The following is a 14,815-nucleotide window of genomic DNA, read 5'->3' as shown; positions in this document are numbered from 1 at the left end:
AACGACAACTGATGTCAAGCTAACTGGCCTGTAGTTACCAGCTTCTTCTCTACTGCCCTTCTTGTGGATAGGCACAACACTTGCCATTCTCCAATCCTCAGGAACATCTCCTGTTAACAAGGATTGGTTAAACAAATCAGTCAGGGGGGTAGCAATGACAGATCTGAGTTCTTTAAGAACTCTGGGGTGCATGCCATCTGGACCCATTGCCTTATTTATCTTTAATCGTTCAAGTTCTTCTAAGACATCGGCTTCTAAGATCACTTAGATCATTCATTAAATGGTATATTTAATTCCATTTAGATATGTTTGAGGGGTGTACAGTTGGAAGATTGAATGAGATGCTGACAGGCCTGCTGAGAATGAGTGGGAGCTGGGGGGTGGGAGAGGCTATCTCTGGGGAAGAGGGCCGGAGCATACTGGTTCTGACAGGGAGAGGCAAGTATGGCGGAAGCTGGGAGGTAGGCTGCTCACAGGGAATGACACTTCGCTGCCTGAAAGTGATTCCTCGTTCCGTGGTATTGGTGATAGGCGAAATCTGGGCACTGGACTCAGGCTGCTGCTGCTCAATGCTAGGTTGGTAGTGAATAAAGCTCTCCTCATCTGGGATTTACTCTCTGATGAGGAAGCCAACCTAGCATGTATGACTGAGACCTGACTGGGTTCCAAGGGAGGTGTTCCTCTCGGAGATTTGCCCAGCTGGGTTTCGTGTGGCACCAGTCGCGACCCCAGGGGAGGAGTGGCTATTATAGCCTGGAAAATCTTCAGCAAACGCAGTTTCGGGGGCTTTAATGTGTCATCACTTGGCGAATCCTCCGGGTTGGCACCAGGAGTTCATGGCTTCCATGGCAATCATGGACCTGGCCCAGGTAATTCAGGGTCCGATTCACAAGAGGGGGGGGGGCAAACTCCTGACATATTCTTCTCAGGGCAGCTGAGTAATGATCTGAATTTAAGAGGCTTAGACATCACGCCTTTGTCATGGTCGGATCATTTTCTGCTATGGCTTTCCCGCAGGTAGGCAGAACCAATTAGGTAGTTCCGCCCCAGATGCCTAATGGACCCAGAGAGCTTTCAGAGGGCACTTGGAGAAATACTGGCAGAGGAAATAATGGCAGAGTCCCTGGTAATGACCTAGAATATGGTCGCAATGGGGGCTGTTGACTGGATTGCGCCTTTGCAGCCTCCCTCTGGCAGCAGACCCAGGAGATCACCTTGGTTTACCGAGGAACTCGGGGTTGAAGTGCCAGAAGAGATGTCTAGAGAAGCAGTGGAGGGCTAATAAATCTGGATCCGACCGAACACTATTAAGTTCTTACATTAAGATTTATTTAGTGGCGAAAGATCCTCATATCTTTCTGCCTTGCTTGCATCAGCGGAATCCCACCCAGCCATCCTGTTTAAGGTGACTTGCTCCATCAATTTGTGGAGTGGGGTGGACAATCTCTCACAGGGCAGTGCTGAGGACTTTAATATGTTTTTCACTATTAAAGTCACTCAGATCTGGATGGACCTGGACTCCGATTGGAATGCAGTTTTGTCTGACAACGAATCAGTTGAGGTGACAGGGACCCATCTAAGTCCGGTTAAGTTGGAAGAGTTTGACCTGGAGATCCCTGATGAAGTGAACAAGGCCTTTGCAGCTTACTGACGTTTTGCTGGAGTCTAACATCTGCCCCTGGGACATGTTCCTGGAGCTCCTTGAGCCAGGTAAGATTAGCCCTTGTGAAGAAGGATGCTGAGGTAGCAGTTTGTACGGCCCAGACAGCTGTTTGATGATTCTTAAGCAAAATCTGTTCTAATTCTCTTCCGAGTGTAGGAGCTTGGATGCATCCCTCAGTAGGTTGGTAAGGGAGTGCAGGACTGCTACAAGTTGGTCAACTAGGCGGATTAAGGAACTTTGCTAACTCAGGATCTATGTTAAACAAATTTCTATCATTGGTGGAAGGTAAGGGGTCTGCACCTGGGTTTTGCCACTGGCCCCGGACCGCCTCTACAAAGAGAAGAGGGTACGGAACCACCTGAGCTACTGGAATAAGCTGGTAGTAGAGCGGGTTTAGGGGATTCCCGTCAGAGGCTGAAGGAGTGGCAGCTCATATATTGGCTGTGTTGTGCGCCTTATACAAAAGGGAACAAAAGAGCGAAGGGTGAAAGTGCTGCAGTTTCTGGTGCCTCAGAAGGGATCTCTTCATCATGTGAAAGGTGGAGTCCCCCAGACTTATTGTCTTGGGGGATTTTAATCTGCCGTTGCTCAGTGGATCCTCTGGGTTGGCGCAGGAATTCATGGCCACCATGGCAACCATGGATCTGACCCAAGTAGTTCACGGCCCGACCCATGAGAGGGGGCACACTCTCAGCATGGTTTTCCTCTCGGGACAGTTGAGTAATGATCTGATATTAAGGGGCTTAGAGACATTGCCTTTGTCGTGGTCAGATCATTTTCTATTGCGGCTTGATTTTAAGGCTCCAATCCTCCCCCGCAAGGAGGCGGAACTGATTAGGAGGTTCCGCTCCAGACGCCTGATGGATCCAGAAGGTTTTCAAAGGGTGCTTGGGGTTTTGCCGGATTCACTTGTCCACAGCTCAGCGGAGTCCCTTGCTGCAGCCTGGAATAGGGCTGCGACGGAGGCTCTTGACCGAATTGCGCCTTTGCGACCTCTCTCTGGCAACAGACCCTGGAGGTCTCCTTGGTTTACTGAGGAGATCCGGGGAATGAAACGCCAGAAGAGAACTCTAGAGAACTCTAGAGAAGCGTTGGAGAAAGACCAGATCTGAATCTGTAAAAGCTCATATTGAGATTTACAAAGTGGAGATCAGGTCAACAAGGCGTGCATACAATGTCGGTCTGATTGCGTCCTCCCAAGGACACTTCCATCTGTCTGTGCATCACCATGGCAGGGGAATTATTGACCCTCTCAGAGAAGGTCCGCAACTTGGGCGTCTTCCTTGATCCACAGCTGACATTAGAACATCATCTTTTGGCTGTGGCAAGGGGGAGGTTTGCCCGGGTCCGCCTGGTGCACCAGTTGCGGCCCTATCTGGACCGGGAGTCACTGCTCACGGTTACTCATGCCCTTATCACCTCGAGGTTCGATTACTGCAATGCTCTCTACATGGGGCTACCTTTGAAGATTGTTTGGAAACTTCCGCTCATCCAAAATGCAGCCGAGCCACCCTATTCAGGGTTACTCGCTCCCTTCTTTAACCAGGGGGGAGTTGGGGAGCCCTTGCAGGATAGTGCCGAGGCTTTTAATCAGTTTTTCGCAGACAAAATCGCTCAGATCTGGACTGATCTTGACTCCAATTGGAGTGCAGAGTCGGCTGACAATGAGTCAGTTGAGGTGACAGGGGCCCATCTTAGTCCATCTGTTTGGAGCGAGTTTGACCTGGTGACACCTGATGAAGTGGACAAGGCCATTGGAGCTGTGAGTTCCACCACCTGTTTGCTGGACAGCAGGGAGGTGACACGGAGCTGGGTCCAGATTACCAACGCTTCTCTGAAGAAGGGGTCCTTTCCGGCTCCGTACAAGGAGGCACTTGTGTGCCCCCTCCTCAAGAAGCCTTCCCTGGACCCAGCCATATTCAACAACTACCGTCCTGTCTCCAACCTTCCCTTTATGGGGAAGGTTGTTGAGAAGGTGGTGGCGCTCCAACTCCAGCGGTCCTTGAAAGAAGCCGATTATCTAGGCCCTTGGCAGTCAGGATTCAGACCCAGCTACAGCACGGAAACTGCTTTGGTCGCGCTGATGGATGATCTCTGGCGGGCCCGAGACAGGGGTTTATCCTCTGCCCTGGTGCTTCTTGACCTCTCAGTGGCTTTCGATATAATCGATCATGGTATCTTTCTGCGCCGACTGGAGGGGTTGGGAGTGGGAGGCACCGTTTTACGGTGGTTCTCCTACCTCTCTGGTCAGTCGCAGTCGGTGTTAACGGGGGTCAGAGGTTGACTCCTAGGTCCCTACCTTGGGTTCCTCAGGTGTCGGTCCTCTCCCCTCTGCTGTTCAATATCTACATGAAACTGTTGGGTGAGATCATCCAAGAGCATGGGGTGAGTTACCATCAGTATGCTGATGATACTCAGCTGTACATCTCCACCCCATGTCCACTCAGCGCCGGTGTCTGGAGTCTGTCAGGGTCTGGATGGGTATCAACAGGCTCATACTCAATCCAGACAAGACGGAGTGGCTATGGGTACTGCCTCCCAAGGACACTTCCATCTGTCTGTGCATCACCCTGGCAGGGGAATTATTGACCCCCTCAGAGAAGGTCCGCAACTTGGGCGTCTTCCTTGATCCACAGCTGACATTAGAACATAATCTTTTGGCTGTGGCAAGGGGGAGGTTTGCCCGGGTCCGCCTGGTGCACCAGTTGCGGCCCTATCTGGACCGGGAGTCACTGCTCACGGTTACTCATGCCCTTATCACCTCGAGGTTCGATTACTGCAATGCTCTCTACATGGGGCTACCTTTGAAGATTGTTTGGAAACTTCCGCTCATCCAAAATGCAGCCGAGCGAGCAGTCTTGGGCCTTCCAATAAATGCCCATATCTCACCATCACTCCGTGGACTACATTGGCTACCAATTTCTCTCCAGACACAATTCAAAGTGTTGGTTATGACCTATAAAGCCCTACATGGCCTAGGACCAGATTATCTCCGAGACCGCCTTCTGCCGCACGAATTCCAGCGACCGGTGAGGCCCCACAGAGTTGGTCTCCTTAGGGTCCTGTCAACCAAACAATGTCGGCTGGCGGGACCTAGGGGAAGAGTCTTCTCTGTGGGGGCCCTGGACCTCTGGAATCAGCTCCCCCCAGAGATTCGTACTGCTCCCACCCTCCTTGCCTTCCGAAAAAGTTTAAAAACTCATCTTTGCCGCCAGGCCTGGGGTTCCTTAGACCTTCCCCCCGACCGATGAATGCTTAGTTTGACTGCTGAATGAATGATATTGATAGTTTTTAATTAGAATTTTAAGATTGTTTTTTTAAGGTATAATTGGATTGTTATTATTGTTTCCTGTTTTTTCTGTACATGCTGTGAGCTACCCCGAGTCCTCGGAGAGGGGCGGCATATAAATCCAATTAAACCTAAATCTAATCTAAGTCCGGCCCTGCCTGCTCTTCTAGTTGAGCAGTCCTGATATCTGCCCCATAGGCTGGCTGAGGTACAGCCTGCCATGCTAAGCCTTGCCCTTGGACCCATGCTGCTTGTATCGAATTAATCTGGGGGATAGGTTGGCTAGGTAAGGCCTGTCCCCTCATAGTTTGGGTGCACTCAGATACCCCTTGTTTAATAGCAGCAGATATGGCTTGCATGCCAATGGGGTCTTGCATATATATTCCAGCTGGGAAGGTCTGAGGGACCTGGCAAAGCAATGGAGGCTTGGGGAATCAGAGGGGAGGAGAAAGGGGGTAGAGGGGACACAACAGGAGGTTGAGGAAGGATGGTAGCTGGAGGCCCCCATATATCAGAATTAGGTAGGGGCTCATTAGAGGCTCGTACTAAAGTGCTATCAGCCGGATCAGGCATCTGGTGTGAGACAGTCACTTCACTATTTATGGAGTGGAACACAGAAGCCTGGTCACACAATTTGTTTAGAGCCTTATGACGCCCGGACTCATCTTTCTTGGCCGCCTTGGTCGTTTTAGGCCTGGTGTCCTTGGCTTTTATCGCCCTTTTGCGGGAGTGGGCATAGGAAAAACCCAGGGAGCTTGAGGCAATAGGTGCAGGCTCCCCTGGGTCCTGATCTTGGAGAGGCAATGTAGCCATATAATGAGAAGCCCTGGGACCCTTTTAAAATGGTGGCAGAGAAGCTAGTTTTCTTCTGAAAATTAAAATGGCCGCCGCTATTCTGATAGAGACAAAAAAAGGGTGTGAAACTCTTTGCACTTAAGCCAGTCAAAGCTCTTGGGTGAGAGCCCTCCTGGGTGAGCAAGCACCCTTGGAGAAAAAAAAAGCGCTATTAATTGGCTCTTTAAAACCAAGTGCGCAATCGCTCCTATTTTTAGTGTCCAAATGAAGCAGCGAACAGCTGAGAGATTGTGATTGACAGCCTCCGCTCGTAAAAAAGCATGCGCTAGCTTCCTGAGTTCCTGGCCGAAGCGCTGAATACAAATGAGCCTCGGGGCTTTTCCAGGCAGCCAAATGCCTGTGGAATAAGCGGTAAGGTTCAATGGCCCTGCAAGTCCCTTTGCAGCAATTTCAGAAAGGCTCTGGCATCAGGAAGTAGTCCTTTACAGCTGCAGCCGTGAGGCCTGGCTGCTGTGCTCTTTACGATGTCAGCAGTCAGCTTAAATGGCCTGGGGTCAGAGTTAGCTCCCTTGCCCTGTATTTCTCCCTGTGAGCTACTTTTCTGTATAATGATAACACATCAAACTGGTAACTTTTTTTTTTAAGGGAAAGAAAAACTTACAATTGGAGAAGGAAGAAATGGTGAAGCAGGTAATGGAGAGGTAAGTTGAAGATATAACATCCAAAGAGGTTGACCACACATCCTAACTGTAGCAAGGACTAGCCAAAAGCGGGAAAATGGCTACTGGCCAGAAAATGTTATTAAAATACAGGCTCAGTCCTCATTGGCTGATAGATGAGTCAACCCACTCTGGCTGCTAAGTCCTCCCACTAAGGAAAAAAAGTTTCCTTAAACTCTGAAAAGTTGTTCCCATGGTCAGAGATCTGAATAAATGAGATTCAACTTGTTTGCTCCCAAACTATTTATATACTAAAAACAACTGATGAAAACTTTTCTGTGACTTTATCTTCCCATCAAGGATCATTAGAAATAGATTATTTCTGATTAGCTAGACCCAAAATATTACATACAGAACACTTTCCATGATTGGGCAAAGCAATGTATTGTATATTTCTTTTTCCTTTAGGTTATTAAATAAAATGGATGCAGGAATAGCTAGTGAGTTGCTGTTAAACTTCAGATTGGGTTTGATGGCAGTGCCACAGGAAATGCCAATAGGGATAAGTAAGACATAGAGCCATTGGGCCATGGGAAATGTGGATTATTTTTTAAAAGTTGGGATTGGTGGGGTGAGATTTGTGGTGGCTCAACATTTGTCTTTATAGATTGATCACTTTTTTTTGCCTAGGCAATTGTTGCCAAGTGGAATCAAGCAATTTCGAAGTTGTAACCACATTAGTCCTTTTTTTAATAACTGCCAACTGCTATTTTTAGAAGTCATGATGCAAGACATAATTAATGACTTACCTGAGCATAGTGCGTACGTACATGTTTACAACTCTGAGTAGCATAATTTATTTGAATTTTTTTAATGCCACCCTTCCCCTTAAGACTCACGACAACTTCCGACATGTTAGCAATAGCACTTTTTAACAGAGCCAGCATATTACCCCCACAATCCGAGTCCTGATTTTACCCACCTCGGAAGGATGGAAGGCTGAGTCAACCTTGAACCGGTGATGAGATTTGAACCGCTGACCTACAGATTTAGGTCAGCTTTAGTGGCCTGCAGTACTGCACTCTACCTGCTGCACCACTTCGGTTCTTTATTAATTGTAATGTTGGACTTTGTTGTACTAATCAGTGAGGGCTGATGTCACATTAAAATACCAAATGGTTCCAGTCCAAATATTTTCTCCAACTCTTTTGAAGTTTGGGTGGGCCTCCCTTAGTGACTTGAGATCAGGATTATGATTAAATTGGCACATATTTGCCCAGCCAAAGCAGTCTTTGCAAGATCATGGTCCCAGCTCTACAAAAGCATAATATATATTATGATCACTTCTATTTGGTATTCCTGGGTTATTTTAAAAAAAATAATGCAATTGTCTTTTACAAAGTAATTCCCACCTTGCCACATACCTGTAGATTTGGATATAATTTTTATTCCTCAGTTCTAATTCACTTCTACTGCAGATTGGGGAATATATAAATCAGAATGTTCAATGCCTCCTGCCCTGGCTTTGCACTCTGCTTTGTAGTTCGCCTGCTCATTCCTATCTGGTCAGTATGGATATGAATGTAACTGTATAAATAGTTGTGCAACAATGTAAAAATGTGATATTATGCACTGCACTGTACCATATGTTGTGGAATAAACTACAACTACACCAACTACACTAATACGAAATCAAATAAATCATTATGTAATCTGGGAATCCAAACTGGCATACTAGTTTTGAAGAAGAGTCAGGAAAGGCATAAACATTATTTTATATTATTTCCTTCTTTAAAAAGTAACAGGGCTGTTAGGGGGAAGAAGATCCTGTGGGACCATAGCACATTGCTCATTTTGCATCACACTGGTTGTGATTTTCTAACCTGCATTTGCTATTTAAAATTTGCCTCAATAGCTGGTCACATTAAATGGCATACATATTTAATCTGGTTAGACACTGTTTCTCAGCCTTTCAGTTAAGGTCAATCATGTGTGTAGTCTGTTCTCATAAAGTGCTTAATTGGATCAAGTAATCCCTCATGTTTAGATTTACCCACAGAGTTGCCCACAGGATTCAGAGTTATCCACAGGATATTCAGATTAAGCTGATTCTAGCCAGTCACTTGGATAGAAGTAGAACAATTAAATCCAAGCTTTTGGTCTATGCAGATTGCCAAGAAAGGGCTAGGAGAAATAACCCATATTGTCATTACAGAGCACCATGCCAAGGCCCAGAATGGAACATTGAGTGATTTGTGATACTATTATGAAGCATTACCAACATGTTCATGAAGCCAAGGTTCATAGAATGCTAAGAGCATTTCTTGGAGAAAGTGGGTAAAATTTGGATTTCCCTAAATAATAACTTTAGACCAAATTGGTGTGATAGTTTTCTGCACAAATGATTGGTAAGTTTAGTGACACAATTATCAGAACATGACTTTGATACAATGCCAAATTTATTCTTCCCCAAAAAGGAAGACAGGAGAGGAAGGGGCACCGATCTCTGGGGTGGCAGAGGGTCGGAATATGCCTGTGTTGCTGGGGAGAGGCAGATATGGCGGGGGCCACAGAGCTAGCCTTTCCAGGGGAACGAGGGACCGTTGCCTAATAACGGTCCCTTGTTCTGGCTCTGTGAGCCCAACCTTGGGTACTGGTGATGAGTGTAACTCTGGCCCTGGACTCAGGTTGCTGCTGCTTAATGCCAGGTCGGTGGTAAATAAAGCTCTCCTCATCCGGGATCTGATCCTGGATGAGGAGGCCGACCTGGCATGTATTACTGAAACCTGGCTGGGCCCGGAGGGAGGTGTTCCTCTCTCCGAAATTTGCCCAGCTGGGTTTCAGATATGGCATCAACCTCAACCCCAGGGAAGGGGGGGAGGAGTGGCTATTATAGCCAGGGAGAGGCTTTGCCTGCATAGACTCATTGCTCGGGAAATTGCAGGTTGCGAGTCTCTCTTGCTGAAGTTGGACTTAGGGGTTCAGGTGGGCTTATTTCTCACGTACCTGTCTCCCAGCTGCGTGTCAAAAGCCCTGCCTGTGCTACTTGAGGAGGTAGCCGGGTTGGCGGTGGAGTTCCCCGGACTCATTGTCCTGGGGGACTTCAACCTGCCGTCAGTCGGCGAAACCTCTGGGCTGGCACAGGAGTTCATGGCCACCATGACAGCCATGAACCTGACTCAAGTAGTACAGGGTTTGACTCACGAGGGAGGGCACGCACCTGACATGGTATTCCTTTCCGAGCAATTGAGAAATGGTCTGAGACTAAGGGGATTAGAAGCATTGCCTTTGTCATGGTCAGACCATTTTCTACTACGGCTTGACTTCCTGGCTCCAATCCTTCCCCACAGGGAGGCGGAACCAATGAAGATGTTCCGCCCCAGACGCCTGATGGACCCAGAGGGCTTTCAGACGGCGCTTGGGGTTATTCCAGAGGCACTCATCCACAGTTCGGCGGAGTCTCTTGCGGAGGCCTGGAACACGGCTGCTGCGGAGGCTCTTGACCGGATTGCGCCTTTGCGACCTCTCCGTGGCGCTAGACCCCGTAGAGCCCCATGGTTCAACGAGGAGCTCCGGGAGTTGAAACGCCAAAAGAGACGTCTAGAGAAGCGATGGAGGAAGAGTAGGTCTGAATCTGATCGAACACTTGTAAGAGCTTTTATTAAGACTTACAAAGTGGCGCTCAAGGCGGCAAGATGCGCGTACCATGCCGCCTTGATTGCATCAGCGGAATCCCGCCCGGCCGCTCTGTTTAGGGTGACCCGCTCCCTTCTTAATCAGGGGGGAGTTGGGGAGCCCTTGCAGAGTAGTGCCGAGGATTTTAACATGTTTTTCGCTGATAAAGTCGCTCAGATCCGGGCCGACCTCGACTCCAATTGTAAAACAGAGTCGACTGACAATGAGTCAGTCGAGGTGACTGGGGCACGTACTTGTCCACCTGTCTGGGAAGAGTTTGAGCTGGTGACACCTGATGAAGTGGACAAGGCCATTGGAGCTGTGAGTTCCGCCACCTGTCTACTGGATCCGTGTCCCTCCTGGTTGGTCTCGGCCAGCAGGGAGGTGACACGAAGCTGGGCCCAGGAGATTACCAACGCTTCCTTGGGGAGGGGAGTTTTTCCAACGCTCTATAAAGAAGCGCTCGTGCGCCCCCTCCTCAAGAAGCCTTCCCTGGACCCAGCCATACTTAATAACTATCGTCCAGTCTCCAACCTTCCCTTTATGGGGAAGGTTGTTGAGAAGGTGGTGGCACTCCAGCTCCAGCGGTCCTTGGAAGAAGCCAATTATCTAGGTTCCCAGCAGTCGGGTTTCAGGCCCGGTTACAGCACGGAAACCGCTTTGGTCGCGTTGATGGATGATCTCTGGCGGGCCCGGGACAGGGGTTTATCCTCTGTCCTGGTGCTCCTCGATCTCTCAGCGGCTTTCAATACCATCGACCATGGTATCTTTCTGCACCGGTTGGAGGGGTTGGGGGTGGGAGGCACTGTTCTCCAGTGGTTCTCCTCCTACCTCTCTGGCCGGTCGCAGTCGGTGTTAGTGGGGGGTCAGAGGTCGGCTCCGAGGTCTCTCCCTTGTGGGGTGCCTCAGGGGTCAGAGGTCGGCTCCGAGGTCTCTCCCTTGTGGGGTGCCTCAGGGGTCAGTCCTCTCCCCCTTGCTATTTAACATCTACATGAAATCGCTGGGAGAGATCATCCAAGGACATGGGGTGAGGTATCATCAATATGCCGATGATACCGAGCTTTACATCTCCACCCCATGCCCAGTCAACGAAGCACTGGAAGTGATGTGCCGGTGCCTGGAGGCTGTTGGGGCCTGGATGGGTGTCAACAGACTCAAGCTCAACCCGGATAAGACGGAGTGGCTGTGGGTTTTGCCTCCCAAGGACAATCCGATCTGTCCGTCCATTACCCTGGGGGGGGGAATTACTGACCCCCTCAGAGAGGGTCCGCAACTTGGGCGTCCTCCTCGATCCACAGCTCACATTAGAAAACCATCTCTCAGCTGTGGCGAGGGGGGTGTTTGCCCAGGTTCGCCTGGTGCACCAGTTGCGGCCCTATCTGGACCGGGACTCATTGCTCACAGTCACTCATGCCCTCATCACCTCGAGGTTCGACTACTGTAATGCTCTCTACATGGGGCTACCTTTGAAAAGTGTTCGGAAACTTCAGATCGTGCAGAATGCAGCTGCGAGAGCAGTCATGGGCTTACCTAGGTATGCAGTCTGCATTGGCTGCTGATCAATTTCCGGTCACAATTCAAAGTGTTGGTTATGACCTTTAAAGCCCTTCATGGCATCGGACCAGAATATCTCCGAGACCGTCTCCTGCCGCACGAATCCCAGCGACCGATTAGATCCCACAGAGTGGGCCTTCTCCGGGTCCCGTCAACTAAACAATGTCGGTTGGCGGGCCCCAGGGGAAGAGCCTTCTCTGTGGCGGCACCGGCTCTCTGGAACCAACTCCCCCTGGAGATCAGAACTGCCCCTACTCTTCCTGCCTTCCGTAAACTCCTTAAAACCCACCTTTGCCGTCAGGCATGGGGGAACTGAAACATCTCCCCCTGGGCATGTTTAATTTATACATGGTATGCTTGTGTGCGTGTCTGTTAGTATATGGGGTTTTTTAAATCTTTAAATATTTTAATTAATTGGATTACTTATGATTTGTTTCACTTGTTGTGAGCCGCCCCGAGTCTTCGGAGAGGGGCGGCATACAAATCCAAATAATAAATAAATAAATAAAGGAAATGTTATACAAAAAATATGCCTTTTTGCACTACATTACATTTGCCATAAGTACTAAGGAACAGTAACATTGGACAGTAGTACTCTTTGAGATTCTATCCCATCTAATTTTTAAATTATTTTTGAAGTTAGCATACCACCAGGCAGATGGACTTGGGTGATAGAGACATATTTAAGGGGAAAAAAGATTAGTGCTTTGTTTGAAAATGTGCTCAGAAGAGATAAATGTTAGGACAACAAAAAGGACCCAAAGGGTTAAAACTGGTATTTTGACTAGCTGTGTCTCCCATAGCAACTATTTTGCCAAAAGTGGAAATTCTCATAGCTTACATATAGAATTGATGTTTGCTATATGCTCTCAAAATTTCCAAAGCTTCAAAAGAAACCAGTACCAAGCCTTGTCAGAGAATTAGTTTCAGCAGAGCAAAATTGTCTTAAAGAACTAGAAATATCTAAGCCAATTCTAAGCCTGCAGGAAGTATGAATAGTACATTCTTCATTGCTACATAAGATGATTTCCTTACCATCCGTTTCATATTGCTAGCTGGCGGGTCCACACTTGATCGGAATCTGTTATGCATGCTGACACATTTTTCAATGAAGTGGGCATTTTCAATATTCGGTAAGGTATGTTGAGCATAACAACAGCACGCTTGTAATTTTAGGAACAATAAAAGACCAAAGATCAAGGTGGTTTTTCTCATTCTGGGCTGCTACACAATGAGCCAAAATATTTTAAACAATTTTAGGTTATTTTGTTTGACAACTTCTGCTTGGCTTTGATTTCATCTTTCTTTGATGACCTTTGGAAACGAAATGAATTTAACAAATACCTTCAAGCTGAAGGCAGAGCTTAATGATGAGTCACATTGATTACTCCTTTTCTTTACTATTTTGCATAATTCTTCCTATCTTGTATGTAAATCTCCAGTAATAAGAAACATTAACAGTGCCCTGTGATTTATATTGGGAAGTCAACTAATTTTAAAAAATCATGGTTTTTTTATGGTTTGCTTTAAGTGTTGAAATCTAAACTTAAAATTAAATTGCAGGAACTTAGAAACATAGAAGACTGAGGGCAGAAAAAGACCTCATGGTCCATCTAGTCTGCCCTCATACTATTTCCTGTATTTTATCTTACAATGGATATATGTTTATCCCAGGCATGTTTAAATTCTGTTACTGTGGATTTACCAACCACGTCTGCTGGAAGTTTGTTCCAAGGATCTACTACTCTTTCAGTAAAATAATAACAACTTCAATGGTTTAAGATGCCAGATCCCATCAGTAAAACAAAACAAAACATATAGAGTAAATAGTATGATATGTAGAAATATAATTGTCCTGTATTTCTACCAATTGTAATGAATCAGTTCTTGCCATACTTGGATCATGGAGATTTTCTACATTTGCCAAGGCAGGTTAAAAGTTACATAGTAGCTGGAAAGAGTTGCATTAAGAGTCAGAAAATAAGTAAACAAGAAAGATAATTAAACACACACACACACACACACACACACACACACACACACAAAGTGGGTTTACCAATGAATAAAGTGATGTTTGCTATTTAACAAAAACCACGATGAATTGTGGCCTAGAACCATGGGAGGGGAGGGCTTGGTAAGGAGTCACTTTGACTTGGGGAAATCCCTGCAACTGGCACCCCTAAATGGACGCCTTGCCTGACTTATTTACCGGTGTCCCTGCCAAAGGGCCTATCCTGGGCTCTATTTGCCTAGAACCACATTCCAAATTTAGAATATCTTCTCACAACAAAATATCTACTGGTTTGTAGACATAATTTTTCCTCCAAGCGTATATAAACAAAACATTATCATAATTTTTAAAAATACTAAATTTGTATTTTTCAATTTAGCCTGCAATTTTTTTCTTTTCTTAGAAATTTTTCACATTTGTTTTTGGCTTGCTCAGAATGCTTGTCAAAAAAGCTGCCCAGTGACGTTAGATTTACCTCTATTGCTATCCTATGGTTTGGTGTAAGTTTTTATCAGATTTACTACAAAGATTGCACACTTACACAGCACTTATTAGGAGACAATGTCCATCCCTCACCAATTTTCTTTATTCACATGCAACATCCTAGTCAATACATTGATTGCTGCTTCAATTATCATATTGTTTCCATGTTCAGACGGATTGCTTCCAGAACAAACTGATAATGAAGAGGCAATTAATTGACGTTGAACAGTATCAATTTCCCATATCTGTTTTTTATTTGAATCAAGAGTTTTAACTATTGCTATAAGATGTTTATTTTTGTACAAAAAATAGAGCAGAAGCAGTTATTAAGAAACAAATTGATTTTGGGGTAATTCAGTCAATCTATTCATAAAACAATTATGCTTCTCACTACCTTACATTCTCCTGGGGCCATGTGATCACCTTTTATGAACTTCTGAGAAGCAAAATCAATTGGGAAGCCAAATTCATTTAGCAACTATGTTACTAATTTAACACACACTCATAACCAGAGAACTAATGTGCTGAAACTGACCAGGGTAATGATGCTGGTAGAAAGAGGCAATTTTTTTTCTCCTTGTTTTCCTCCCTCAAAACTAAGGTGCAACTTCCTAATTATCACAGCTGGGGGTTAACCATTCCAAAGAGTAATGGGTTAGGGAAAAGAAAAGCTGAAAATCATAAGC

Source organism: Erythrolamprus reginae, chromosome 6 (genome assembly GCF_031021105.1).
Source record: "Erythrolamprus reginae isolate rEryReg1 chromosome 6, rEryReg1.hap1, whole genome shotgun sequence".
In the NCBI taxonomy this organism is placed as follows: Eukaryota; Metazoa; Chordata; class Lepidosauria; order Squamata; family Dipsadidae; genus Erythrolamprus; species Erythrolamprus reginae.
Note: the sequence above shows the minus strand (reverse complement) of the source record.